This window comes from Sus scrofa, chromosome 3, assembly GCF_000003025.6.
Source record: "Sus scrofa isolate TJ Tabasco breed Duroc chromosome 3, Sscrofa11.1, whole genome shotgun sequence".
Classification (NCBI taxonomy): Eukaryota; Metazoa; Chordata; class Mammalia; order Artiodactyla; family Suidae; genus Sus; species Sus scrofa.
The window spans coordinates 62,009,170-62,035,364 of NC_010445.4; positions in this window are offsets into that span (position 1 = coordinate 62,009,170).

Here is a 26,195-nt window from a genome sequence, read left to right on the forward strand (position 1 = left end):
TATATATATATATTTTAAGAGCATGAGATCTGGAGACAAAAATCTCAAAATCTCTTGAGTCTGAATTGTAATTTCTACATTTATTAACTGATTGTCCTTAACCACTGGTACTGATTGTGGAAAAATTAAATAAGCTCATATATATTAAACCTGGTAAAATATATGTTAAACTGAGTAACCTGAAAGATTCAGTTAATACTGTTTCCATGATAATAATGATTATAATAATGACAATTAATGATAATCACAGTTACAGTGGTAGTGATGAGCATGATGATGAGAACGATGGCGATAATAATAACCCTTGATATCATTTTATTATTATAATTTAGCTTTTAAAATATTTCTCAAGTCAATAGGTATTTTATTCAATTAGTTGGGAGTAGGTCTTTATGTCACTGAAAATGCCTAAAGCAGTTTCTTCCACATAGTAGATAATTGTAACATTAGTAAAAATATTTTGTAATAATCAATAATAAAAGGGAATCTGAAAAATATGTGTATATATGTGTGTGTGTGTATATATATATATATATATATATGAGTCACTTTGCTGTATATCTGAAACTAACGAAACACTGTAAATCAACTACACTTCAACTTAAACAAAAAGCCAATCACATGCCTAGTGTGTCCAAATCTCTGAATAAATGATACAAAGGGACAAAAATAATAATAGAAAGTAAACATTTATTGAAATATTATGTACTGATGATTATTCTAAATGTTTTGTACATCATGGGTTATTTAGTTCTCAAAATAACCCAATGAAGTAAGTACAATCATTTTTCCAGTTTTAGATATCAAGAAATTAAAACCCCAGATCTTAAAATCTTGACTATTTTCATGACTAGTTAGTGGCAAAACCCTATTGTCTAAGCCATTAACCAAAATGATCCTATCTCTTGGTAATGAATGCTAGAGAAACTTTAAGTGTTATTTAGCTATCTTGTACACTCTATTCTATTGACATGGATGACTATTAATACAGAGAGAAATACAGACACATGCATACATATTGTTTATTATTTTAACATTTGCAACATGTTGAAGAAATTTTCTTATTGTTCTTCAAGCCATAGCTTTGAAGAAAAATAAATCCATGTTCAGTACTACAGAATGTTTTCTGCTTCTGTCAAATGGATATAATTCTAAAACTTTAAAAGAGAAATTAGCAAAGATCATGGCTAGTTGAGTGATTTGCTCATTACTTAAAGACATGAGTGAGCCAAATACAGAGAACTCAACCCAGTTTTTGGTTTTGTTTTGTTTTTCCCTTCGAACTACAGAAGTATAACTCACCCTGTCCATGAGGTAGCTTGCCTGCAATCTTAAGAAAAGTTAAGGTTTCACTTGACAGATAGTGGAGAGATAAGTGCCATTAATGTTTCGGTGAGAAGAAAGAGTACATAATTTTTCCATCAATTTACACAACAACACATTTTAACAACAAATACTATTTTGAGGATTTTGCTGCCTAAATTGTCCTAAAAGCTCTGCTTCTATACGCAGGGTATATAAATCCCACTTATCCTGTCGTAGTTTCTTCATTCTTCTTTGATGCCTTTTGTAACTACTGCTAACCACATATCACTATTTCTCTTTGCAAATCCCTGATATCTTTGTACTGCCCTATTTCTTGTTTGTAGAGGATTCGGAAAACGTTTTCTAGTTCATGATTAAGATGGGTTTTAATCATTTATGCAAACAATTAATGTATCAATATGGGGCACTTACTCCAGATTTGAATTATTTATCTTCTCAACTAGGTTGCCAATTTCCTCAAAGGAAAAAAAAATTAATTCAAATATTGTTGACTTACAAGATTTTTCCTCATATTTCCAAGCTAGAAAGTGTAGTAAAAATCTCCTTGCCAACGCTGGATTCACTGATATCGCACAGAGTTCCCATCTCAAGTGTACTAAGCTATCCATTATCTACAGTCAAAGCCACAGAGCCCATTCCTGTTAATACATCTTGGACCGCCTTGCTTTTCACTGTCTGTGTGGTCAGTATTTATCCCTGTTCTGGGAGATGTTATACTGAGGAAGGTCCCCACACCTATTAATGTGGTGTGATGACCCACATATAGATATTTTCAGAGTGGGACCTCTGCCTTGAGAAAGTGGGATAAACAGCCAGGGTAAAGGACTCAAGTTCGAATAGTATTCTTTCTCTTTCCACGCCCTAGTTTAGCATTGTTTCTTCTTCCTAGTGACAGGAAAATGTGAACACATTATTCTTGTGCCTCAGCAATGGGCAACACTATTGGCCCCACCTAGACTTTGTGGACTTTACCTAAAGGCATTAGCACCTCCCTCTGGTTGGATCCGTATCTCTCATTCTTTATTTTCATTAGTTTTTCTTCTAATTCTCAGCTTTGTTGGTTGGTGCTCAATTAACATGGCACCAGGTCATTAGTTGTAAAATTCAAAACAACAGACAAAATATGAGTAAAATTGGATGAGTGACAGGTTCCTTAAATAAACAGCAGATAGACTGTTATTTCTTTATGGCCACATCTGTGGCACATGGATGTTCCTGGCCCAGGGGTCGAAGCCCAGTCCCAGCTGCAGTTGCTGCAATGCTGGTTCCTTTAACACACTGTGCCAGGTCAGGGATGAACCTGAGCCTCCATGGTGACAAGAGCTGCTGAAGTCAGATTCTTCACCGGCTGCACCACAGCTGGAACTCCTAAAGATTCACTTTTTATCAGCAGTGTTCACATAGCTGCTTCTTTTTTTTTTTTTTTTTTTTTTTGTCTTTTTTAGGGTCACACCTGTGGCATGTGGAGGTTCCCAGGCTAGGGGTCTAATCGGACCTGTAGCAATGCTGGATCTGAGCCACATCTGCAACCTATACCACAGCTCACGGCAACGCCAGATCCTTAACCCACTGAGTGACGCCAGGGATTGAACCCAAAACCTCATGGTTCCTAGTCGGATTCGTTAACTACTAAGCCATGATGGGAACTCCTCACATAGCTTCTAATGCAAAGGAAGCAGATGACATTATGCCTGTCCTGTCTTAAAATTTCTCCACCGATTTCTAACATATTTACCTTGGGCAAAAATGGAGTAAACCTGTCTGTGGTTTATTTGGATCAAATCAAATATTTACATAGACATTCTTGAAAAATCAATTTCTGCATTTATTTGAGGTGAATGGGAAGAAAATTATCAGATTTCTTTAAAATACCTTCCTTTCTCTTAGATATGTACATTTGGAGTTCAAGTCATGGCTCAGCGGTAACGAACCCGACTTGCATCCATGAGGATGCAGGTTTGATCCCTGGTCTTGCTCAGTGGGTTAAGGATCTGGTGTTGCCATGAGCTGTGGCTGTGGTATAGGCTGGCAGCTGCAGCTCTGATTCAACCTCTAGCCTGGGAACTTCCATATGCTGCGGGTGCAGCCCTAAAAAATAAATAAATAACACTTAAGTTGCTGACTGTTAACAGCACAAGCTTCCCGTACAGCCCAAGCTAACCTTAGTCAATTCGGAACAATCCTTCCCCTCAGATTCCTTCAGAATATTACCAGACAGAGGAGTTAGTTGTGCATTACCTAACTGCTTACTAGACAGCTGAGTATGTACAAATAAAGGCTCTACTGCATAACACTGAGAAATCAGTGAGACATGAGAAAGTATAGATAATACCCATAGGATGTAATTGTAGTTACTCTGATCATGAGAAACGGAAAAAAGGGTAGGACAGTAACACGTGCGTTATTTAGGACTGAGAGGTGTTATTCATGTGTGGGTTTGTCTGGCAAGAGGAAGGTGACATGAGCATGTCTGGCATGCCCAAGAAGGGATGGTGACAACAAATAACCGTCCAGAGTGCAGCAACCCTCAGCTTCTTTTCTGCTTAACACCTGAGTTAGCCTGGGGAATAAAGTCATGGAAAACCAGATGTTCCCAATTCTCTCCAACACATACCAACCAGATGCTTTATTTAAAACACTCATAACCAGGAGTTCCTGTTGTGGCTTAACAGCTTAGGAATCAAACTAGTATCCATGAGGATGTGGGTTCAATCCCTGGCCTCGCTCAGTGCGTTGAGGACCTGGCATTGCTCCAAGCTGTGGTGCAGGTTGGAGATGTGGCTCAGGATATGGTGTTGTGGTGGCTCTTGTGTAGACTGGCAAGTGTAGCTCCAATTTGACCCCTAGCCTGGGAACTTCCATATGCTACTGGTGCAGCCCCAAAAGGACAAAACAAAACAAACAACAAACAACAACAACAACAACAACACTTATAACTAGATCTTTATTATTATTAGGCATACAGGAGAAAATGGGATGTACCTATCATTCCTCATCTCATACCTTTGGTCCTTAAAATAGATATTCTTACTATTTGGACATCTACTTCTGGGAGCAATGACATTGCTGTGCTCTGAAATGCCCCTGTATAATTAAATTAGGACAGGTGTGCTTCACTTCTACGGGAGATGCAGCTCCACCCAGGGCAGATGGGTTGATTAGCAGACCATGTACCAGCTTTCAGCCCTTACTAAATCCTTCAGATATATAACCGTCTTCAGAACACAGATTGTACAATTCTTATGGGTAACTGGCTAGAAAGTATGACAGTTTCAATAACTCCTGCAAGGGGAAAATAAAGAAAGAAGTGAGGTGGGTTTCCCAATGACATCTGAGAAAATAGAATTTGCATTCATATCACCAAATCTGAGATCAGAACTTGAGCCCCCCCCCCTTTTTTTTTTTTTTTTTTTTTTTTTTTTTTTTTTTTAAGGACTACACCATTTTTATGTGCAAAACTAGGATTCTCCTTTTCACCTAGTTAAATTCTAACCTTCAGCCCCATTGGCTTTTCAATTCCTAAGACTCACATAATAACTGTGAACATGAATATTTCATTATTGGAAAAACTTAACTCTTTCACCTTGTTAATTGAAATAAAGTTTAGTGAGAGGAAAAAAAATAAGTCAGTATATGCTAACATATAGAAAGACCATAAACTTCCCAAAAGAGCACCAGATAAGACCTATTAATCAAGTACAGCTAAGTGTCTTAGCCATTCTGTGGAAAGAGAGAATTCCATCACAACAGTCTTAGTTATTTCCACAAAATAGTAAAATTAGAGTGAAATGGAGTGGTGCAGTGGGTTAGGAATCTGACTGCAGCAGCTCGAATAACTTTAGAGCTGTTGGTTTGATTCCCAGCCCAGCTCAGTGCGTTAAAAGATCCATCCATGGAATGTGACCATAAAAAAAATATGGTAAAATATTAACATGTTGAACTGAAAATATAGTTTACAGAGCCTGCTATGAAAATTTTTTTTCAGTTCAAAATGAGTTTATATATATATATATAAAATTTATTTTTTTCCCACTGTACAGCAAGGGGATCAAGTTATCCTTACATGTATACATATTTTCCCCCATCCTTTGTTCTGCTGCAATATGAGTATCTAGACATAGTTCTCAATGCTACTCAGCAGGATATCCTTGTAAATCTATTCCAAGTTGTGTCTGATAAGCCCAAACTCCTGATCCCTCCCACTCCCTCCCTCTCCCATCAGGCAGCCACAAGTCTATTTTTTAATGAATTTTAAACAATTAGTAGAAAATGTAAATGGTGGCAGCTGAGTGTTAAACCATGATGAGGTCCTACTAAGTGTAGGGCCCTGAGTGACCATATAGGTTGAATTCATCATGAAGTCAGCTGTTAATAGGGACTTAGGGCCTGGGCTTTGGGATATTAAGGTCGTTTGTGAAAGTGGGGAACTGGTTAAGATTAAGAACAGTTTATACCTGATAATTTTGGATTGGTGAACCCAGTAAATCAAAAGTTTTAAAATGAGCCTTGATGAGGAATTACTTTGTGTCAAAAAGTAAATTGTTTTAGTTTGTTTGCAGTCTTATTGTCCTGGATCACATTTGCGGAGGTAAGTGCCCAATTCACTTTCACTTATTCTCAGTTTTAATTAGTTAGGAGCTGGAAAGTATGCCTGGTCACTGAATCACTTAACAAGGATCCATGTATATTGGCTTTAGTTCATAGGGGTGTCAGTCTCTTCTTCCTTCACGCAAAACTATTCACTTTTAACCAGGTCCCAGAACTGTTTGGCCCCAGTATTGCTTACATCAGGAAGAGGAAATCATGTTTTAGTTCCCAAGCCTCCTCTTCTTGTATTGGTCTAGCCTAAATGGATAGATCATTAGTGGAAAGATCATATTCAATTTTCACCACCCTTAATATGTCATGACTGTAAGCAGGGTTTCTAGTGGTAAGTTGTTCCAATGTCTGGAAATATGATTTTTTTGTTTGGTTGATTATTTGTTAGAAAATCAGCTGTGCTGCTTAAATTAAGACACTGGATGGATGGAGATCACATATTAGAGGACTTCAATACAGTCAAATACAAAAAATATATATTGATAAATATGTAAGGATTACTGTTAAGCCAATAAACAAACAACAAAAAATAAATGAAATAAAATAAAAACACACGATGCCAATATCTTGGAAATAGGCACCCCCTAAACCTATCTACTGTTAGTCACATCTTTGATTTATTTGTTTCTACTCAATAGAATACATCAACACTGAGGGGCCATAATAATTTCATTACGAAAAATTCCTCTTGCCAGCCTACTCTCTCCAATGTTAACTTTGATGAAATAAGCTGTCAGGTTTTACGCTAATAAATGTGTATTACTAAGTCATTAAGTTTGTGGTAATTTGCAAAACAACAAAGATAACAGAATAAATGATCCCCAATATGAGGAGCTCAAAGAATGAGATATGATAGTATTAGCCAAATTATAGAAAAAATTAAAGACTATTTTTTGAGCAGTTTTAGGTTCACAGAAGAATTGAGAGGAAGTCAGAGATGTTTCAAATACTCCCTGCCCCACACATGCATAACTTCCCTCATTATATTGGTTACATTGGTTTTCTCCCATGTTATCTTCTAGGAGCTTATAGTTTTGCATTTTATATTTAGGGCTCTGATCTATTTTAAGTTATTTTTTTCTGATGGAAGTAAGTATGCATCTAGATTTTTTTTCCCTATAGTTTTCAAGTTTTCCGGCTCCATTTATTGGAAAGTCTGTCTTTGCTCCATTGTTTTGAATTTGCTCCTTTATCAAGAAGCAGTTGACTTTACTTATTAGGGTTTTTTCCCGTTTTTTTTTTTCCCCCCTAATTTTTAGGGCTGCAGGTGTGGCACATGGAAGTTCCTAGGCTAGGCATCAAGTCAAGGCTATAGCTGCCAGTCTATACCACAGCCAGAGCAATGTGAGATCCAAGCTGTGTCTGCAATCTACACCACAGCTAATGGCAATGCCAGATCCTTAACCCACTGAGTGAGGCCAGGGATCAAACCCACATCCACATCCTAGTCAGGTTTGTTACCACTGAGCCTTGATGGGTACTCCTGGGCTTTCTATTTGATCTTTTTGTCTTATCATTTCACCAATACCACATTGTCTTGATTACTATGATCTTATAGTAAATATGACCAGGTAGAATCAGTCCTCCAGCTTTGTTATTTTCCTTCAATAATGTTGTGGCTATTCTGGGTATTTTGTGTCTCCACATAAACTCTGGTATCAGTTTATCAATATCCACAAAGTTACTTACTGAGATTTTGACTGAAATTGCATTGAGTCTACAGATCAAGTTAGAAGAAAGAGAAACCTTGACAATATTGAGTCTTTCTGTTCATGAAATAGAACATTTCTCCACTTACTTAGCTCATCTTTGGTTTTGTTCATCAGGCTTTCGTGGTTTTAATAATAGAGATCTTGTATATAATCAGTTATATTTACACTTTTATATTTCATTTTTCAGGTTGCAAATATAAATGGTGTAGTTCTAATTTGAAATTCTACTTATTTATTGTTGCTACATAGAAAAGTGGTAGACTTTTACAAGTTATTATCCTTGAATCCTATAATAATAATAGTCCTTGCTCTAATCAATTATTAGTTCAAAGAGTTTTTTGTTGATTGCTTGAGATTTTCTACATAGATATTCATGTCATCTGCACATGAAGAGAGTTTTATCTCTTCCTTCCCAATGTGCATTCTCTAAATTTCTTTTCTTGCCTAATTGCATTAACAAGGACTCCCATTATGATGATGAAAAGGAGTGGTGAGAGAGGCTATCCTGTCTTCTTCCTAGTCTTAGCGGGAGGTGTTCGAGTTTCTTAAGAATAATCTTAAGAATCATGATGCAAGCTAAAGGATTTTGTAGATATTCTTTAATCTAGTTGAAGATCTTCTCTATCCTGTTACTGAGAATTTTTATCATGAACTGGCATTGGATTTCATCAAATAGTATTCTGCATCTATTGATATGATCATGTGATCTTTCTTTTTCAGCTTGTTGATTTGATTAATCACGTTAATTGATTTTCAAATGTTGAAATATCCCTGAAGGCCTGGGCTAGATATTACCTGGCCATGGTATGTAATTCTTTTAATACATTGTTGTCAATTTGCTAATATTTTGTTGAGAATTTTTGTATCTCTGTTCATGCAAGATGTTGGTTTGTAGTTTTCTTTTCTGATACTGTCCTTATCTAGTTTTGTTATTTGGGTAATGCTGGCATCAAAGAATGAGTTAAAAAGTATCCCCCCCACCTCCACTTCTATTCTCTGAAGGAGACTGTAGATAACTGGTACAATTTCTTCCTTAAATATTACTTAGAATTCATCTGGGCCTGGTGCCTCCTGTTTTGGAAGTTTATTAATTATTGGTTCAATTTAGTTAATAAATATAGGCCTATTCAGATTATCCATTTCTTCTTTTGTGAGTTTTGGTATACTGAATCTCTCAATGAACTGGCTGAATCTATTTTGTAAAATATTTTCCATAATGGAGACGATTCAGAAGAGTTCTTCTGAGACATAAATATGACATTTTTGCTCTGACACAGTACATGTTTCACATTAAAAAAAATTACATCTAAATTGGATCTATTTTGAGCCACAATCTGCACCATTTCTTAAACTTTTATAAGGCATTCTATAACTTTAAATACACTTTCTAAGTTTCACTGTATCCTCTGTACTATAGCATGGGAGAATACCATTTTTCAGGTAATTACAAAACATGAAAGAGACTCAAGGACAGATAAAAAGCAGTTCAAAATTTTGATGTGGGGTTTAAGGGATTTTTTTGTTTGTTTTTGTTTTCTACTCAAACTGAGACTTAATTTTTCTCCTTTTAAATTAAATTACTTTTTTTTTGAGACAAAAAAAATGATGACAGAAATTGGCCCTTTGAATAATATTAGAGACTCTTTGAATGCATCTTAGATCCATCTAAATGTATGTTTTTTACCAAACTATCCATAGAGGACTGTTGAATATTATGGAACTATTTGAGGATTCCTTCAAAGATTAGTCTGGCAGAAGAAGATAATATTTGTCTACAACGATTCTCAGATAAACTTAAGTAAAATAGCTTCTTGATTCCTAACTACTGTATCTTTCCTGTGAGGTCTGAAAATTTTGATGACATATTAATATATATCATTTGTAATGGAACTTTTACAATTTTATTTATTTATTTATTTATTTATTTATTTTGTCTTTTTTGCTATTTCTTGGGCCGCTCCCACGGCATATGGAGGTTCCCAGGCTAGGGGTCTAATCGGAGCCACAGCCGCCCTGTGGCAGAGCCACAGCAACGCGGGATCCGAGCCGCGTCTGCAACCTACACCACAGCTCACAGCAACACTGGATCGTTAACTCACTGAGCAAGTGCAGGGACCGAACCTGCAACCTCACGGTTCCTAGTCGGATTCGTTAACCACTGCGCCACGACGGGAACTCCTACAATTTTATTTTTTAATTGTTCAGGTATAAAAGCTGACTTTCATTACAGTTTCTCAAATGTTACTTCTGTGTTGTCAGAACATAGTCTTTTTAGGTAGATTGTGATAGAGTTTTTGATAGATATCTGGATGCCTGGCCTGTTGTGTTGATTTCTCTATCTAAAGCATCACCTGGTAAATGAATCAATTTAGCTCAAAATCAACTGTCTTAACAGAGAAATTACTGTTAATGGAAACTGAGTGGAACAGAATAGAAAGTGTATACAAACTTAGAAGTTTGTGTTTCAGCAAAATAACAATCAAATTGTATCTACGTATTGGAAACATAATAAAAAGCAAGTAAAAACTACTCCAAAGAGAAATACTAAGGACCAGCACTTTATTGGTAGCATTGTTAAGAATAAATGTGTCTGGTAGTAATCCAGAATCTTAAAATCACCAAAGAGGAAAGAAAATAACTACTAAGGCACAGAACAAAAGCATGTAGAATAAAGCGTGCATTGTGGAGCCTTGGAATAAGATTCAGATCTTATTCCAGGGATATTTTTAGAAAGCTGTCTATTGCATGCTTTCATCTCCCTGATCTAGAGCTCTTGGGTAAAAGCTACTTTTTCATTCTAAAAACATTCAAGAATTCTCAGCTCCTAATCTCAAATTTCCACGATAGTTGTTATTAATGCCTTATTATATACCTCTTCCTCATGTTTCATAGCTATCAGCAAAATTTGGTGTGTTGAGAGATTTTAATATATTAAAAATACCCTGTATGATACTATAATGATGTATGCATGTCATTACACCTTTGTCCAAACCCACAGAATATACAATTCCATGAGTGAATCTTATTGTAAACTATGGACTTTGGGTTATTATGCTATATCAGTGTAAGTTCATTAGTTATAAACAATATACCACTCTAGCGAGGAATACTGATGTTTGGGAAGCATGCAGGGAGTAGCAGGTATATGTGAAATCTTTGAACCTTCCTCTCAATTTTTCTGTGAACAAAAACTGTACTTTAAAAAAGTCCTAAACAAATCTGGTTGTGTTTTGTAAACCTTTAGGTCTCCAGGTATTAGGTGATGCACATATGAGTCATTTAGAAGGATGCCGAGTTCAAGCTGTTGTTAATGATAAGACTGCATGTAGTATATCAGTCCTTTGCAGCATTTGGCTATGTCTAATTGCAATAAAGCAGAGATTAAAATCAGAGATGAAATCCCTATAGGTAGGTATTGGTCAGTATGTTACTAAATCATAAAGCTAAAGATGGTGAATTTCAGGAGAAATCATATTTTGTCACTATAGTGAATAGCAAAATCATAAAAGTTTGAGGGTCTCTGAGAGCTTTGATAAATTCAGTTTTAGAATTCCATTTTTTTTTTCTTTCCTGGGTATTTGTTACAGTATGTGAAATAAAGTTTTTAAGTAAATGAGATTTTGCAAGGCTCCTTAGTGCACCTTCAGTAAAATGCCTGCTTCTATCGAAGAGATAGGTTGGCAATTCCCTAGTTGAGAATGAAAACTAAAGGTAACTTTTGCTACTGTTGGAGCCATAGCTCTCTGTAAAAGAAATGCTGCAAGTTATCTTGAGAAAAAGCAAACAATGATAAGACCATATACAGAACTCACCATGGGGGTGGGGGGTAAATGTGTGAAATCTATTTATCTCTAAATGAACTCTTAAGGTGTGGACTATTGTCCATGTCTCACCCTTAGAGTTCCCAGGATGAAACTGGTTATAGATTAAACAACCACCACAGAACTCTCAAAAATTGCAGTAAAATTTTCCACTATAAATTTTGATTCAGCACAGTGGCAACATTTTTCTTGTCATGGTGGGTGATTTAATGTAATGTCTTTAAAAGGTTCCCTTTGAGATCCCTTGGAACTAAAATGCAGCCAACATAAAAATGCCAAAGATTATCCTCTTTTAATTTTGAGACCAATTTTATCACTTTTCTGATGATGAAGTCAACTGCTGGCATTCTATAACAATGTCTTTTAAACTCACTCTGGATTTGTACTTTTGAGTTGTCATCATAAGACTAGTATCTTAATGGTTGTCTATGTGGCATATAATCAAACAGAGCATGTTCTTAAGTTTCCATGTTACTTTGTATGGGCCTTGGTATTTATAATAATCACCTCTTCAGGAAACAGTTCAACACTTAAAAGTTCTTTAATCTGTTAATCATTCTTAATTGTATGTTTTGTTGTGGTCAAAAAAAATTATTTCCAAAAAAGTAAAAATCCATGGACTACCTCCAAAGCATATTGGCAAACATTACATACATTAACCCATGAGTTAATCACAAATTCAGCCAAGTACAAAGATTTCTTCCACCTAGACTAAATTTGCCTCTGGGAAGTGTTCATATACTAGGGATAGCTTATATCTATGATGTAATTTTTTATAATTTCTTGTTTCATAAACATCAACAAATGAATTTGAATAGAATTTTTCCTATGGGGTTCTATAAAAATGTGTTCAGTGTGTAAATCATTCTTGGGTAGAGACTAGGCAACTGAGTTGTCCCTTCTGTTAACAAAAGAGTACCAGATTTAAAATAATACATCTATAAATCTAAGTTTGAGCGGTAACAGAATTTCATAGGATGAAAGCTTATGTGCTAAGGTAGTTGTATATTTTCAGTCAGAGACAGGTTTGAATAACATAAAGGACAATTAAGTCCCTAAACCAAGTTGGCAAAGATTTCTATGGTGTGATGGTGTAATAGCTCAGTTGCTATTGCCCTGAGAAAGGGTGGGTTTTGAAATTGGATCAAGAGAACATGGTGATAAACTACTAGTCTCTAAAGATTTCTATGTTCTGAGTGGGAGTACCAAAGACTTGCTCATAATTTCTTGAATATGAATAAGTGGAAGGATTTTGGATTACTTGGAATATTTAAGACATGAAGAATTTGCTGCTTGGAATAAATCATGGCTTATCTCATAAAATTAGTCTTAACAAAATTAATACATTTCTTCAAAGACTTTGTTTTTTCTGAGTTGGAACGATGAGTGAATAGTTAAATTTAGTCAATAGTTTCAGAGCTCATCTTAATTTTAGAACATAGCTGTAATTCACCCACATATTGGATATGAGTAGAATCACAGGAAAATTTAGGTCTTCAAGGTCCTGGTTAAAGGCTCATAAAAATAGGTGCCTGTCTTCATAAATCCCAGAGGAATAACTGTCTACATCTGTGGTTGTAATTTGAAGGGAAAGGTAGAATTAACTCTCATTATCTAAAATGACCCAAATAAGGTAAAACACAGAATTCTACTGTAAACTATACAACTTCAGGTTATACTGAGCATAAATATTCTTCAGGTTTTGTTTCCCAGGAAAGAAGGGTATAATTACTTGATTTACAGCCTTGAAATCATAAAATATTTACATCCCCTCTCATGGGATTTCTTGTGAGAGTATGAGTATTACAATGTACAGCACAAGATAATAAGATGAGTCCTATCTTCATCCCAGTTTTAGAGGTCATTGTATAAACTTGGCTAAATATTTCATTTGATCAATTTGATTCTTGAGAAGTTCTGGTACACTAATTACACATAGCAATAGAATTTTTTCCTATTATGAAGCAATCCCATCATACTGAATTTTTGTGATCTTAGTTTAAAAGCAAATAATATGTGTAAATAACTATCAAAATTAGATATGACTTGATTGTAAATGGTGGAGATTTTTGGAATTTTCAGGAAAAGGACATTAGGAAAGCATTTAATTAGGCAATTCTGTTAACACTGTAAATCCTCTATGAAGTTACTGAGCAGATATTGTATAGCAGGGAAGAATGCTCATTAAAGATTTGAGAGGGACAGGAGTTCTCTTGTGTGTACAGTGGGTTAAGACCTGGTGTTGCCTCTGCAGTGGCTTGGGTCACAGCTGCGGTATGAGTTCTATTCCTGGCCCAGGGACTTCCATGTGCTGCAGACGTGGACAAATTAAAAAAAATTTTGAGGAGAGTTATGTACTAAGACCTGGAGAATGTCAATATTATTAGAAATGACCATCACGGAGTTCTTTTGTTGATTCTCTGGCAGAGATTTTTCAATAATGGAGAGGCTTTATAACACCTTATAGATGGGTATTATAGAGCATGTATCAAAGATTGGAAAGGTTGTTTTTTTTAATATTTAGAGACATTTTTGTCTTGTGAGTTAAAGGTTAAAATGAAAATAAGGTATGATTTATACTGCCCCTGAGAAATCTTAAATGAAAAACCTGTCCCTTTCCCCCTCTTCAGTTCTTTATCCAGGGCTGGGCAATTGTGTTTATACTGCTCTTTCAGGTTGTAGTGGGTTGGATAATATCTCCTTGAAGTTCATGTCTCTCCATAATGTGACTAATATCTCCTACAAGTTAATGTCTCTCCAGAAATAGGAACTTGTAGACATAAGAAAAGAGGAGAGGGAGACTTGGACACAAAAGTACACAAAAGGAAAGGTCATCTGAAGACAGAGAGAGGGATGGGACTTACTCTTGCCACAAGGAGCTCCAGAGATTGTCAGAAAAAAAAAAAGAAAGAAAAATACAACCTAAGAAAGAGGCACAGAACACATTCTCCCTCATAGTCTTCAGAAGGATCCAACCTTGCTGACATCTTGCTTTGGAATTCTTATTTCCAGAAATATGAGAAAATAAATTTGTGTCATTTTAAGCCACCCCATTTGTGGAAATCTGTGATGGAAGTATTAGGAAATTGATACACTGCATAAAATTTTACATACCCTTTATGAAAAGGTTCCCTTCTTGGATTTAATAATTGGGGAGAGAGTATCTAGTTGTTTTGGCTTAAAGGTCATAAGTTTATTCTACACCTTAGTTGGTTTCTATTTTGATGCTTTCCTGAAATGTTCAAACAAATGATCTGACAAAAGACATACTTCTCATCTTTCTGATGCTTTTGCTTGCATATTAATTCACTCATTCACTTATATCTAGCTTGAAGCTTTTCACAAACTGTGAGGAAGAGAACTGTTGTCATTAACTACTACATCTGAATATTCAGTTAAAGTGTTAAGAATCCTATCCATGAATTTTTAAACCAATCATTTTTGGATTTTATAATTGTATTATAGTCAAATCAATTTTCACAGGAAATATCTTGGAAATAAGCTACAAAACTCCTTGTCAAGTTCTTCAACTTTTTGAAACCTCTTTGTTTTCTAAAAAGTTATGGGTTCTTAAGTCTCTCAGATCTGCTTTTTTTCCATCAAATTTTTTCCATTGATGGTTTTTCTAACATACAAAACAGGTAGCATTGATTAGGATCCTTAGATTTTGTGCTGATAAACATATTCTAAACTCCTCTGCTTCTGTGAACTGCATAGCCACTAAAACTTGGTTTGGGCCACACCTGTAAGAATTTCCTGGTCCAAGGATTTTAACCTGCACCATATCAGTGATCTGAGCCACTGCAGTGACAATGCCAGATTCTTAACACACTAGACCATGAGGGAACTCCTAGAACATTTTTTTTAAATGGCTCTCAGTTCACACAAAAACTATGGGAAAAAAACAACTACAATAATGTTTCTCTTCTAATCAGGGTTTATCACTAAGAGGCAGTGAAGGGCTGGGGTTTCTTATTAGTCATAAGGGAAGAGAAGAGGGATTAAAATAGATGGTAATGGAGGACATGGTACAGGAGGAGAGGAACCATGAAACAAAGAAAATGAAACTCACATTGTGATTTGGGACAATCTGAAAAAGAAATAGTTTTAGTTACTCAAATTATTCTCAAATTATTTATTTTCCTTGGTTAAGGAATTTATTAAAAAATACATTGTGGGAGTTCCCTCTGATTATAGAGGCTCAGGTCACTGTGGAGGTATGGGTTTGATCCCCAGCCCAGCACAGTGAGCTAAAGAACCTGGCATTGCTGAAGCTGTAGCATAGTTCACAGCCATGGCTCAGATTCAGTCCCTGGCCAGGAAAATTTTGAATTTATTTTGGAAGCATCCTTATTCTAATCAAAATGTAGACTACTGAAGATTTGGAATTTTTGAAATGTTACTATTTTCACTATAATGAGCTTCATAAATGAGTAATTCTGTGCATATCATAAATTTCCCAAAATAACTACTCTAGGTCTAAGTTACTATATTATAATAGAATAAAGCATATGAACTATAATTTTTATCACTGAAGTATTTACATCACAGGAGTCTGGTCTAATTGGAGCAGAGACCTAGACCAAGATGACTCTAAGAGCAATACATAGTCTTAAATAAATTGCTTGTGTTGCTTAGATGCTTAAACTAGCTTTTATCCATCTCCCTTTCCAGACTCTTAAAATCGGCAATTCTTATTGAAAGGAGAGTCTGGAGAGACCTCTATATAAATAAGACTCATGTAAAAAATGAGATAACAGAGAAATTCATAATTCTCATAAAGTTTTGATAGAGATCCCAGGCAAATTTTTCCTACAAAGATGCTGGTTTGATGAGGACTTCTAACTTTATCTTTGTCAACACTCAGTGTCAACTTTCATAGACACCTCAGACTTAGGTTCGCTTTCTTTGATTTGAAATTTCCTTTTTATATTTACAACAAAAGTAACAAAGGTCCACAGAGAGATACACAGTAGTGCTGTTAGCAACATGGGAATTTTTCGTAACAGTTTTCAAATCTGCTAAAATATTCCAAAGATTACTAAAATTGTTCCTTATTCCTAGAAGACAAAATAAAATTATCATTTGTGAGTTTGATGAAAAGAAATTGGATCTCAGATCTAACAGAGTCTCTACCTTATTCTTATGTTTGAACAGACCTCCCAGAGCAGCAGGCCAAAGAACACATATAAGCTCTTCTAAATCAAGGGTATTTAGCTACAGCAGCAAGATTGTCTTAGCAGGATGTTGGTAGAACCTTGAGGATCAGGACTGTCAAGCATCAACCACTGAGAGATTATTAGAAAATCCCATGTCGTCAGGCAAAATAACCTTATTAGCCCTTTACAGAATTTTAACAGATCTCAGAAGGAGAAAATTAGGGACGTTATAGTATTTTTAGACCCTAGTCTAGACGCACTTAAGGCAAGTTTTGCATAGTGATGAACTGGTAGGGACAGGGCAAATTTTATGATATAATAACTGAATTGGTGAGCATAGCGGGGTAAGGGACTTAAGAAAAGCCTTGATCGCAATAACGGTTAATCGCAATAATCAATTTAATTTTTTGGTCCATAATCTTATCTCCAATTAGCAAGCATTTCCTTGAGCAAATGTCTTATTTTTTTCTATGTATTATTTAACAGAGAAACAGAAAAATATGCAGCTCCTAGAATTGTTAAATTTAGCGATAGGAAAAAATGTTGCTTTCAGTTCTCACACATGTAGATCTCTTCTTCCTTTACTCAATAGTTTATATTCTAAAATTAAATATGTTCAACTTCCTCATAAGTACTATTTATTTTCCCTAAGTTTAAAATCATCATAATCCTATATATTAAAAAAAAATAAATTCCCTATCTAGTTCTGTTGTAGAATAGTATACTCTATGAGTGGGAAATCTTAGCACAGTATTTGGAGATGGAGAGAAACTTCCTATATGTTACATATCCTGAATGAATTTAGTGCATACTTTTTAAAATAAATGCCATTTGCAGCAACATGGATGGAACTAGAGACTGTCATACTGAGTGAAGTAAGTCAGAAAGAGAAAGACAAATACCATGTGATATCACATATCTGGAATCTAATATATGGCACAAATGAACCTTTCCACAGAAAAGAAAGTCATGGACTTGGAGAATAGACTTGTGGTTGCCTAGGGGGAGGGGGAGGGAGTGGGAAGGATGGGGAGCTTGGGGTTAATAGATGCAGACTGTTGCCTTTGGAATGCATTAGCAATGAGATCCTACTGTATAGCACTGGGAACTATGTCTAGTCACTTATGATGGAGCATGATAATGTGAGAAAATAGAATGTGTACATGTATGTGTAACTGGGTCACCATGCGGTACAGCAGAAAAAAATGTATTGGGGAAATAACAATTAAAAAATTAAAAAATAAATAAAATAAATCAGTCACTATTATATTCAAAGTCACTCCCTGAGATATAATCTGAGAATTACCTACTGGTATGGTTGTGATTTTTGTTGTTATTATTATTGCAGCAGTGGGGTTTTGGGGTTTGGGTTTTTTGTTAAGAGTGCATAGAGGGTGATTTTTAGAATACTACAAATTAGAATGTCACATAGCCAAAGTAATACATTTCTCCAGCTCTCAATAGATGGTATCTAAATTGCCAGAGATCAGTGAGTCAATCAGCTTTGTGTTAGTGCACAGCAAGAGAACTTCTGTTCAGGGGACAAGAGTGCATCATCTACACTCAAAGACATCAAGTTCAGAAACTAACCCATTCTAATAAATACCTTCAGAGTGTACTTTTGCATTTTCATCATCTTCTGTCTAAACATATAATTTTCTTTCTGAAAAGCCAGCATTCGCATTTTAGAATCTAGATTGTTTTGCCTTCTTGAAAGAATTTGATTCATATATACATTTTGAAAATACTTTTTGGGTCCATACTTCAACAGAGAACAAACCATTTGTTTATACTGAGATTCATAAATTCTTCTTAACCCTTCATCAAATAGAGTAAAGATAAGAGTAGAGTTCTGGAATTGAGCTAGGATTATTCTTCATTTTCTCAGCTACCTGACTACTTTAACTGTTTTGCATAAGTGATAAATGGTTTATAAAGGAGAAGTAGACTAATGGTGAAAATGCCTAGCCCTGAAATTGATCATTGGAATGCACCAGGAGATGTGGGTAGGTGGCAAAATTACTTTTGAAATATCTTATTCTTTGTGAAACAAATCATATAGAATATTTATGCTTTCTTATGCATATCATTATTAAAATAGTATAATTTCAAACATCTCTACATACTTCTGTACACATATAAAGGCGTAACTATTTCAGTTTTTCTTCAAATTTAGGTTGAAGTATTAGAAATATTGTGGGTTAGGATATAGATCATCTAGTTTCATGGAATTGTATGCAAGATCAAAAGAAATAAGTATTTCTTTTCAGGCATTTTCTTCTTTTGAACATTGAACTCCTGAATATTGAGTGGGAAATTTGCTTTCTCACTTCATGATTCATTTACACATAAACTTTCGTGAGTGGTTTCATCTGAAAGATAGCAGAATGCTTGAAATGAGAAAAAATAGCACCTCCAAAATGAGCTATATTCAACAACAAAGTCATCAATCACAGCATGGTTTTGAAAAATAGTTTCACAATATTATTGAAAAAGGCATACAAAAACAACTAGTAAAATCTTGAAACTTTACAAACATGATTTTTTGGCCATGCTTATATATCTTTAGTCAAAATGAGGTGCTGCTTTTTTTCTGTCATTTTAGTTGTATCCTCTTTTGTGAGCATAACATCCACATTGTAGCTTTGCCAATACAGCTATTTACATGCTGAAGTAGTATTTTATCTTTGGGAAAAACATGGAATACCTTTTGTATCTCTGATTTCTAAACCATCAGAATGACCTATTAGAATGAGAGACAGGATATATATTAGAATTAGAGGTAGGATAGATAAAATTATCAAGGAATTAAGTTGCTATAAAATTACTTTCTAATATTTTCCATTATGGAAGAGCTAAGGCTTAAATTGAAATGGTTAATTACTAGGCAACAGTAAATTCATTCTCTAAATTTAATACTGGGGGACTACAAGCTCAGGGGAATATTTTGATTTTTGGAGCAAAGATATTGAAGGAATGAATTTAGATAAGCAAGATGTAGAAATAATTCAATCCAGTTTTGTATCTTCCACTAATAACTCTGAGAGATTTTTGATAAAACACATGACATTAATATAATTTCAATTACTAGTGGAACCTTTAAGTCAAATCCTAAACCATGTGGTGCTTTTGAACTCTAGACCAAGTTAAGTTTTGCAAAAATGTGTGGATATGGAAGATAAGGAGTACCTTTGGCAGACTTTCTCCATGTCTCACTTTTGCTAATATATTTTCAAGAAGGGTGACACACAGGAGGAACAACATTTTTTTTTCCTAAGTGAGAAGAGGCTTCTCCCAGATATGTTTATTAAAGATATGAAGAGGCAAAACCAAACCAATCTTAGACAACAAATAATGAGATCAAGAACAAAAGAAAGAATGGAAAGTAGCCCTTCCCCTAAGATGAAGCAGAAGCTCAGTCTCACTAGCTGCATGGTCCACAAGGATGGAAGCAGGTCTTCTTTTGGCTCCAAAGCCTAATCCTTTTGCTGTACATGGAAGAAGATCCAGCTTCTGTGACAAGAGCCTATTAAAAATATCTTTAATTAAACTGATTAATTTGCTAAAAGGAACAACTGGTGAACTCTCTCCTAGCCAATGGAGATTGATAGAATTATGATCATGATCTAAGAAGGAATTTCTTTTACTGATTTTTGTTTTGTTTTGTTTTGTTTTCTCCTTCCTGCTGGATATTTATCCAGCCCTTTTGAATCATCAAATATAGACTTGGTAATTTATTCTATTTGTTATATAATAGTTATAGAAAAATAAATTTCTTTGTATACAAGATTATCAAACTTTCTTAGCACAGCAGCACTAACAAATAAAAATATATCTTATATATTTTTTAAAATTTGAAATGAAATATCTTGTGAACTCCTGTCCTGACCTCCCTGACTCTGCTTAGGCTCATACAAAAGAAATATTAGTGTAGGAGAAATATTAAAGATGGCAGAGTAGGAAGACCTTGAGTTCACCTTCTCCCATGGGCACACAAAAATCATGATTTACAGAGCAGCTGAAAATGAGAACAACCTAAAGACTAGCAGAAATTAATCTGCACAATTAAATATATAAAGAAGGAAGAACAACAAAATGGGTAGGAGGGCTAGAGACACAGTATAATCAAATCCCATACTCCTAGGTAGGTGACCAAAAAATGAGAGGATAATCACAATTTCATAGGTTCTCCTCACGAAGTGAGGGATCTGAGCAACACATTGAGCTCCTCAACACAAATGTCCTGTACAAAAAAGAAGAGCCCTGAGATCATCTTACTTTGAAAGCCAGTAGGGTTTGTATTCAACAGAGCCAGCGGGTAGCAGGAAGCAGAAACACCACACTTAAAATCTCACATGCTCAGACACACAGGAGAGAGTCAGTAATTTAAAAGGAACCTTGGTAAGACGAACTTGATAATCTTGGATGGCCTACATAGTGGAAGGAGGCAACTTCCATTGGAGACCTAGACATTGGTGGCAGCCATTTTGGGGAGCTCATTCTACCATGAAGACTCTGGTGTTGACAAGAACCATTTTGTAGTCCTTCTTATAGCCTGTTAGTGCTAGGGGCTTGCTCATCCACCAGCTGGTTGCTGCCAGTCCTAGGACCCAGTATCTTAAAGCTTGAATGGGTACAAGCTTTAAGCCCTCCTGCTCCCTTAAGACATCCACCAGCAGCTTCCACTCAAGGCAGCATCTGATAGCCAACAAGGCCAGGGTTAGCACTGACTATCAGTGCACCAAAAGTAGTCACCCCAAGTATATCACAAGGCCATATGGAACCCATAGATAGTGTACCCCTAAAGCAAATACCTTTGATGATCAGAGGAAAGTTTGCTGCTAAGCCCCATATAAACACTCTTATATTAGCCAAATTCTCAAAAATCAAGGTACCTACCTATACATAGAAATAAAGACATGGGAAAAGGCAAAATCAGGCAATACAGAAATATGTTCCAAGCGAAGGAACAAGATATAACTCCGGAAGATGAACTAATTGAACTGGAGGTAAGCAATCAGCCTGATAAAGAGTTCAAAATAACAATCATTAAGATGCTCAAGGAACTTGGGGGAAGAGTGGAACAACAATGAGAGGCTCAGCAGAGAGTTACAAAAATATAAAGAAGAAACACAGTTCTGAAAAATAAAACTATTAAAATAAAAATATACTATAAGTGTATTTTTACAAGGAATCAACAGTAGATTAAATGATATAAAGAAATAGATCAGTGAACTGTAAGAGTAGTGGGAATCTCTTCAAGAAAAAGTTAAAAACAACTTTAAAAACATGAGGCTTTTGGGACAACATCAAACATAGTAACATTTTCATTATAGGGGTCTTAGAAGGAGAAGAGAGAATTTAGTTGAAGACATGGTAGCTGAAAACTTCCCTAACCTGAGAAAAGAAACAGACATGCAGTCCAGGAATCACACAGTCCCAAACAAAATCAACCCAAAGAGGTCCAAATGTAGGTATAATGGGAAAAGAAATTAAAGATAAAGAGAAAATCTTAAAAGCAGCATTGGAATATTTACTAGTTATAAACAGGAGATTTTTCCACTAAGACTACAAACTGAATTTTCAACAGAAGCATCATAGGCAAGAAGGAAGGGGCACAACAAATTTAGTGATGAAAAGGAAGTCTACAACCAAGATAACTCTACCTAGCTAGGCTATCCTTTATATTTATAGGGAATATAAAGAATTTTACATAAAACTCTACAGCATTACTAAAAAAACTTTTATGAGAAATATTAAAGGGATGTATTTAACCACAAAAGACAAGACTACAATTAAAATATAAAAATTACAAAAGGGGAGTTCCTGTCATGACGCAGTGGTTAACGAATCTGACTAGGAACCATAAGGTTGCTGGTTCAGTCCCTGCGCTTGCTCAGTGGGTTAACGATCCGGTGTTGCCATGAGCTGTGGTGTAGGTTGCAGGCGCGGCTTGGATCCCGTGTTGCTGTGGCTCTGGTGTAGGCTGGTGGCTACAGCTTCGATTCGACCCCTAGCCTGGGAACCTCCATATGTCACGGGAGCGGCCCAATAAATAGCAAAAAGACAAAAAAAAAAAAAAATACAAAAGGAAATATCTCAGTAATAAAGGCAAATATATAGTAAAGGTAGTGGATTGACCACATACAAAGCTAGTAGGAAGGTTAAAAGACAGAAGTAGTAAAAATCATCTATATCCATAATAAGTAGTTAAGGGATGTACACAATCAAAAGGTGTACCATGTAATATCAAAAATATTAAAAGTGGGAGGAGAGAGGATTAAGATGGTGGAATAGAAGGACTAGAGCTCAACTTCTCTCCTAAAAACAACAAAATTCACAACTGAAGCCTGATCAATTTCCACCCAAATGGACTGGAAATCTTAAAAAAGATCCTACTCCAGAAGAAAAAGAGGAGGCCATATCAAGAGGTAGGAGGGGTGATTTCATGATATAAACAACTCCATACCTCCAGGGTGGGAAGCTCCACAGACTGAAAACTAACTGGTTCACAGAGACTCACCTACAGGAGTGAGAGCTCTGAGCCCCACATCAAACCCTCACATGCGGAGATCTGGCACTGGGAGAAAGAGCCCATGGAGCCTCTGGCGTTGAAGGCCAGTGGGGCTTATGCACAGGAGCATCACAGGACTGGGGGAAATGGAGACCCCATTCTTAAAAGGTGCACACGGACTTTCACGTGCACTGGGTCCCAGGGCAGAGCAAGGTCTCCACAGGAATATGGGTCAAACCTGACTGCAGTTCTTAGAGGACCTCCTGGGAAAACAGGGGTGACTGTGGCTTGTTGTGAGGGAAGGACATTGAAGGCAAAGCTCTTGGGAATATTCAGCAGCCTGCCTTTCTCTGGAGGTGGCCATTTGGGGAAAATCTGTCCCCACCTGTCACTCAGTGCGGAGAAGCCCCAGGGCAAACAACAATCCAGGTGGGATCACAGCCCCGCCCCTCAGTAAAAAGGCTGCCTAAAGACCCCTCAGGCACACAGCTGCCTCTAATCCCATCCAGAGACTAAGCCTCACCCACCAGAGGGATTAGAATTGGCTCCACCTACCAGTGGGCAGGCATCAGCCCCTCCCATCAGGAAGCCTATAGCAAGCCCCCATAAGGACTTCAGCCACAAGGGGGGCAGACCCCTGAAGTAAGAGAGGCTACAACCCTATTATCTGTAAAAAGGTCACCACACGAAAAACCTACAAAAATGAAAAGACAGAGAACTATAACTCAGATGAGGGAGAAAGAAAAAATCCCAGAAAATAAGCTAAGTGATGAGGAGATTCTCAGCATCCAGGAAAAAGACTTTAGACTATTGATGCTGAAGATGATGCAAGACACTGGAAATAAACTGGAGGCAAAGATGGGTAACTTACAGGAAACACTGAGCAAAGAGATACAAGATGTAAAACTTAAACAAGAATACTGCAAAATACAATAACTGAAATAAAAAATTCACTAGAAGCAGCTAACAGCAGAATACAGGAGGCAGAAGAATGAATAAGCGAGGTGGAGGACAGATTAGTGGAAATTACAGATGCAGAACAGAAAAGAGAAAAAAGATTAAAAACAAATGAAGAGTCTCAGAGAACTCTGGGACAACATGGAAATGCAACAACATCCGTATTATAGGGGTGCCAGAAGAAGAGAAAGAGAAGGGGACAGAAAAAATATTCCAAGAGATAATAGCCGAAAACTTCCCTAACATGGGGAAGGAATCACTCACTCAAATCCAGGAAGCACAACGAGTACCATATAAAATAAACCCAAGGAGGAATACACCAAGATGCATATTAATCAAACTGACCAAAATTAAAGACAAAGAGAAAATCTTGAAAGCAGCTAGGGAAAAAAAACAAGTAACATACATGGGAACCCCAATAATGTTATCAGCAGATTTTTCAGCAGAAACTCTGCAGGCCAGAAGGGAGTGGCTTGACCTACTTAATGTGATGAAAGGAAAAAATCTCCAACCAAGATTACTCTACCCAGCAAGGCTATGATTCAGATTTGAAGGAGAAATCCAAACCTTCACAGACAAGCAAAAGTTGAGAAAATTCAGCAACACTAAACCAGCCTTACAACAAATACTAAAGGAACTTCTCTAGGCGTAAAAGAAAAGACAGCAATAGGAAACAAGAATTCCACAAATGACAAGGCTCACCAGTAAAGGTATGAAATCATCCATGCACAGTTATACCACCAAAATCAGAAATCTTAAGAGGTAGGTACATATGTAGGACACTGAAGATGAACTTGCAATTAAGAGAACAACTTAAAATAATCTCATACAGATATAGATTCTTATATTAAAACTTCAAAATGACTATAAACCAAAAATCTACAATTGATACACAAACAAGGAATCTCTGAAGAAGAAATATATCTCATAGTAAATAAGTGCATAATCCACCATGAAGGGGGTCATTTGATATCATTCTTGAAATGCTGAAGTCTTCTTAGATCTGATTCTGATTTCCTCTCCATCAAAGAATTTATGATAATTATAATTAAATAATGCCACTGTACAATTAAATAATACAGTTCTACAATTGTATTATTAATAACCATTTCTCTCCATGGCAAAATGTAAGGTCTATAATGTCTTGTTTATAACATCACCTAGAATGGTGTCATGCCTATATTGAAGAATCAATAAGATGTAACAAATTGTGAGGACATATTTATACAGTTACATGGTTTTTTAACCAATTAATGCATTTTATATTTTACTTATTTTCAGAGAGTGTATTATTTTTGTTGTTCTTACCAGTTAAGTTATTCTTTTTATTATGCTATATAAAATATTTAATGGTATATAAGGCTTTCTTCTTTATAAATTTTAGTTGCATAATATATACAATTTTAATATAAAGCTAAGTTTTAAAGAAAAAATGAATGTAATGGGTAATACTAAATAGTAAAGATGAAAGCCTTACAAAATGGGATAAAGTGTAGAATAAATTTCCTATTTGTCTCAACATATTTTCCATTCCACTTCTCCAGAGGGAGTCACTTAATCTCTTTCTTAAGATCCATGATATAATAATCTGTGTGAATGTAACTGTGTTTAAATACACATATTTTATTCTGTAAAAAAATAAATAAAATTTCAAAAAAAAAAAAAAAAAAAAACCAAAAAGAAACCGGGTACACAGAAAAAAAAAAAAAAGCGGGAAGGAGCAAAAAATTCAGGGTTGTTACAGTGTGTTCAAGCTGTAAATATAATCAACATAAAATAATTATATATATTTACATACACACACACACACCTCATGGTAACCACAAACCAAAAATCTATTAATAATTTGAAGGGGATTGCATTGAATCTGTAGATTGCTTTGGCTAGTGTGACATTTTAACAATATGAATTCTTCCGATCCAGGAGCATGGAATGTCTTTCCATTTCTCTGAATCCTCTTTAATTTCCTTGATAAATGTTTTATAGTTCTGAGCGTATAAGTCTTTCACATCCTTAGTCAGGTTTATCTCTAGGCATTTAATTTTGAGGGGTGCAATTTTAAAAGGTATTATATTTTATATTCCTTTTCTAATATTTTAGCATTGTT